The following is a 6,000-nucleotide window of genomic DNA, read 5'->3' as shown; positions in this document are numbered from 1 at the left end:
GTTTTATAAAATCTCTCAAGAAATTAGAATTCTCAATTTGGCATTTTTTTGGAGAAATTCTCGAGAAGGAAAACTTATTGGTACTATACATACATACATAGTGGTCTGAAATTTACATAACTTTAACTTTAATTTACATAAACCAGCAGCGTGGTCTAGTGGTGAGTATTGAATTCATTCGTACTTGATGTCACGGGTTCAATTCCCACTAAGAGTCTCGTTGTTGGCTAGACCTTGGTTAGTCGAGGTCGATCGTTTCTTATCAGAATTTTCCAATTTTTCTGATTTTCATTGAAACGGTCCCTGTAATATTGGCTTTTCCTTCCCAATTTTCTGTTGCAAACCTTGAGTTATTATAACATCTCAGTTTTCGCCAGATTTCTCACCATAGATGTCTCTGTGGTTGTTTATCGAATGTAAAAATTCGTATTGTTAAATGAAAAATGTTATTAATCGTATTTATACGATGTTTGTAATATCTGACCATAGATATCAGGTTTACATGTGTATGTACATATGTAATAATTACTCTGTTCGACAAATGACGACTTTTAAAATGTTTCAGAGACGACATATGACTTTTCTTATAGATCTATGTCCATTTAACACGAATCTGGTAATAAAAAGTGTTGATTGGCTCGAGATTCGGAGATATATGTGTTTCTTAAATCGCGCGATTTTTCTATATCTTGGTGTTGTTCGGTCGATTTCTCAAAATTTGTTAATTTTCTGTTCAAAATGAATATTGGAATCTACAGTCGGGTATTTTATCTTTCATTTGTAGTACTTTTCAGCTTTCAAATCTCTCTAAGTAGTCGTCCAGTTCAAATCAAAAGTACGTATTTTCACTTGGGATTTTTTCCCACTGTTAATACTATATTATATTGAGTATTTTCTATTGAAACATGTTTATTGGGATAGTATTCTGACCACACTATTTTTTGTTTTCGTTTAAAAGGGTTAACTGGAAGTGTGCTGAACTTTAAATCGGTAAAATTGCGAGCAAAAAGCTCGTACTAGTATTTACTCGTATTTACACGAATCTGAATTGAATTAATAGGGATTATATATTAAATTATCTTTATATGAGAATTAAATAAAATTCCACTTAGAAAAATCATATTTCGACTATTCTTGTGGATTAATAACAAAAATTCGTTTATTTTATCGAGGTAAGCCAGTTATCAATTCTATTGATAATATTTTTCGTGTCGAACAGTGTTATGTATGTCTCGTTAATTATGAGTTTTCAATGTCTTGTAATAAATTAGCCACAGTGACAACCTGGAGCTAATCAGTAATGTCACTAATGGCGAAATTGTAAAAAATAAATAAATAACACGTTGGAAAGCTTACTTAAATAAAATACATAGTTTATACCATCGAATCTTTACTATATCTGAGAGTTTTATTTATTCATCTGAATTCACCGCAATGCAATTATTCAATATTATCGATCAGTTATATCACATCAAATTCGATAGAACTTCCTATAATATACGTACATAAATAATATAAATTTCCAACGGTGAACGATAAGGACTTATATAACGCTACAATTACAGATTGAGCCCAAGAACTTTCCCTTCAAATAATTCGAGTGCTGAAAGTAGACCCGGAAGCAGACAAACTCAATCCTTTATCTTGTGTACAGCTTAATCAACCCTCCTCCGGTGTGTTGGATTTGATGGATGCTCACGTCATGGTATCAAAATACGTTTTGATGACTGCCGAGAGAAACGGTAACGTCAGACGCCGAAAGACATATGCGATACCGAGAAATATACAGCAAAGCTTACGATCAATCAAAAGGAAAAGCTGAAAATTATCTTGAAAATTGCTCGAGATGCTCTTCAACAGTCGCTAATTGCTGAGTGCCATTCAGCTTCCTCCTCGTGTTCAACGCTTGTAACTAGGGCTATGTTTCAAGAGACACTTACCGATGTATTGTATTGACTACAATGACAAAGCCTATATACATACATAAATATACCTACTGTCACGTTCTAACGAAAGATTTATTTATTTTTTAAAACTACTTGGTTAACTAACCAAGTTTTATTTATTATTATTAAAATGTGGATGTATTCGAAAAACTATAGATTATGGAACGATGATAATTTAATATGAGATACGTACAACTATTTCACTTTAACTTTAACTTTGGCTCACTTTGAACATTGTTCTGCTGCTGTGCTGACCGTCATTGGCGGACGCGTTCTCGGTGTCTTGATGATGACTAACGACTGTCATCTGCGTAGTCGATGGTGAGGGTTAATTTGAATTCTATCAGTATGAGATTATATACTTTTCTTTAAGACAATGAAGTATTGAAGACACGTGTGGTACAATTTCGGTTAGTCAGTAAATTGGGTGTGCCACAAATCAATGGTTCTACTTATTAATTTAGGTGTGTCACACATCAATGGGTTACTTGTTAAATTAGCTGTGTCACAAATCAATGATAAGTCTTGTTTAATTAGGTGTGCCACAAATCAATGGTGTGTCTCATTCGTACTGGTTAGTCAACTAAATTGATAAGCGAGGTATGTAACACTGGGTTGGGCAAAGTCCGGCACTCCTGTCATTGACAAGGAAGGTACATAACACTACATATACATATTTTATTTTATTTTTACATATATATGTATATACTAGGAAGGCGTTACAGGAAGACCCCAATGCGCCTTCCTGGACAATTAATTTAAAACAATGCAGCATTTTATTATTACATAAATTACTGTATTTCCAGAAGCTGAAGATTACGAAATAATAATTAATTAAAGAATTAATCCATTCAGATATTTATGGATTTTATATTTGTACATAATTTTTACAAATTGTACTTACAATAAATACAGAAGATTTGTGACAGCAGGAAAGATGATATATATATTTACTTGTATATTTTGATTTCAGCTTAAATTGATGTTAAAAGAGAAGATGATAATTTTCGAAATCTCTATAGTACAGGGTTTTCCGAGGGTAAGTGCAAAGCCTTAAAGGGTTGATAATTAAAAAATAGCAATCCAAAAATTGAATAATTCGTGGAATTTTTCTTTTTGTTATATGAAAATTGTTAAATGAGATTTAAAAAAATGCAACTGATTGACATATTATATTCTACATGTTTTGTATATGAGTGCAATTCCTTAAAGGGTTGATAGCTCATATTATTAAAGTCTTATTTTTTTTTAATTTCATTTTTAATGATTTTTAGTAACAACACCAAAATCTCACAGTTAATTGCTAATACTGCCCAAGTTAAAGTGGAATGTTGGTTAATTAGTATTTTTTTGTTTTTCAAATGTATATTCAATCAAAGAAAAATAAATAAAACTATCTGTAGTAACAGCAAAAAATATAAGAGGCAAAATAAGTTTGCAAAAATTTGTCAAGTAGGAGAAAGCTTATATTTTTTTGCATTTAAAATTATTTTTTTGTATTTAAAACTAAATTTTCCTTAAGAGGTCAAACCTAATTAAAAACATGCCAGCTTTTATTGTTATTTTTTTTAAGATATCACTCATGCATATGTATTGCCAATTCTCAGAACAAAGGTCACCATTCACAAGCGACTTTAATTTTAACTTCTAATGTTGAATAAAAGAAAAATTTTGTTGAAATTATTTATTGTTTATGTTCAATTGCCGATTTATAATGCATGCTAGAGTCCTTCCGGAAGTGGAAGGATTTTTCCTCTTACAAATGTCAAAAATGTTGTGACCACGATTCTTTCCACACTCCTGAATATATCAAGCTCAAAATTTATATTTGTATTTTATATGTACTAACTAAGAGCTGGTAAGGTTTTGGTCGAAATTCGTAAACCGGAAGTAGTATTTTTTTTTTAAACAATATTTAGTTATTTTATTTTTACCTTTTAAATTATTTTTATTTTCTTGATATTTAATGTGCATAATAATTATAATGATTTTAAGTAAAAAAAATTTTTGAACAAAATCCAAAAACCAGAAGAAGAACTTTTGTCTTGTGTAAGTTTCCCTACATTTGCGCTCAATTTGTATCGAAAATGATTTCATAACCGGTATGTGTTTTTGCATTATATATTTGATTTTTAGTAACGCATTTTTTAATCACTGAAGGGGTCGTACATAAGTTCAAACCAATTCTTTACTTTTGGAAAAATTTGGATGTTGATACAAAAATGGGACAAACACAAATTCAGCCAACTCACTTATGTCATAATTTACATATTTGAACTTGATATTCTTTCAGCTTCATACGGCATACTGGAAACCGAGGGAGATAAATACATATCCCAAGATATCAGTGTTTATTATGTTGAAGTTTTCCACCCTCAGCATCGAGTTTGTGTTAAAAAATAGATGTTTATTTGTATATTTTATTTGTTCACTTAAACTTTTAACGCAACCCTTGGCGTCTTGAAAATTTCATTCGCACAATTCGTTTGCATAGGCCAGGCGTCGTTAGCGAAAATGAGAGAAGTCGACTTCAGAAATGAGCTATAAGGCTCGTTGTTCCAGAGCTGCAATAATGAAAGAAGTAATTGTATTTCATTGCTAAGCGAACCAGTGGGGTTGTTTCATTAGAACATTTCAGAGCTTTTGTTTGCAGAGTGACTATACAACAAATACAATTCGCAAAGGACTCTAACTTTTAACACTTTGAGAAAGAAAAGGCTGGCGGATTCGGTCAGGTGATATAAGAGTGGGGCAGATGCTGTCAGATCTTCGGAAAGTAGAAGTTTTTCGCTTCTTATTTTCTTTGTATTTTATTTTAAGAGATAATCAATAGCAACAGCTTAAAACGAAATTAACATTCAAATGAATTCAAACCGTGTTTGGAAGTTTTGTCAAATTTTCAATTAATTTCAACGTCATTATAGTGATTTTTACATATCTCCTTTACGTTTCTCTTACGATTACAATTCAGGAAAAATATTACCTCTTATCCGATCGTTTTCATACTTTGCCATATTGCTCATTTTGGTCATCAGTTGATAAGTAAATAGATCCTCCGTCATTACGATAGAGCTTAAATATCGTTAAAGACGCGTTTTAAGTTTGCAAATTTGAAATCTGGGTGACGTCTATGTAGTCTTTAGTTTTATACATAGATGGCGGTAGTAAAATAAAATTATTGGTATATTTATTAAAAAAAAAAATTATGTATATTATATACAAAACTAAAAAATAGGTTTGTTTTTAAAAAACTTTTTTTTATTCACTCTATATTTTATGAAATTTGTTTTAAAGGTTCTCATTATATCTCTTATATATATTGAGATTCCCGTATATAACCTCTGAATGTTGTCTTATGGCCAATTGTGTCAGATTTGACATTTGGCGTTTGCCGTCTCTTCGAATGTACATATGTAGGTGTGTTTCAAGTTGTAAATAATTACTGTGTGGTCTGTATTAATCGATAAATGGGACTAAAACTATTTCAAATACATCTTATCTCACCGTTGTGTATAATTTCGTATAGTTTCTTTAGAGTGCAACTTGTATATCTAACTATATAAAGTCTGAAGTCTAACCTAGAAAATGTTGTGGTTATTCATAGTATTGATTAACTTTTCTAAATATTAACCAAACTTCAAAGATTTGTTTTAACCTTTATTACATCCTATTCTGGTACGATGTCTAACAGGATATAATGACCAGTTTAATTGAGATGAAATATACAAGGCTAATGTTTAGATATCATAGTTAAAGATCAAGTAAAATTCTTCACTAAGAGTCAATTATCTGCTATATTTTTATGACCTATGTATAATGTCAATATAAAATAGTCACGATCCCGATAGTAGGTTAAACTATGACCACACTATTCCCTACGATTCTGGATATGACCCCGAAACTGAATTCAGCACAGGCTTCGATATTGACACCGCATCAAATACCGACTCCGATAAAATCGAAAGCCTGTCATAACAATTCGCTCATACTTCATAGCAGCCGAATATAACAATAAAGTCTGCTATTTCTTCCGAAAGGACGGTGGTCAATCACA

This window comes from Arctopsyche grandis, chromosome 5 (assembly GCF_051622035.1).
Source record: "Arctopsyche grandis isolate Sample6627 chromosome 5, ASM5162203v2, whole genome shotgun sequence".
Lineage (NCBI taxonomy): Eukaryota > Metazoa > Arthropoda > Insecta > Trichoptera > Hydropsychidae > Arctopsyche > Arctopsyche grandis.
Note: the sequence above shows the minus strand (reverse complement) of the source record.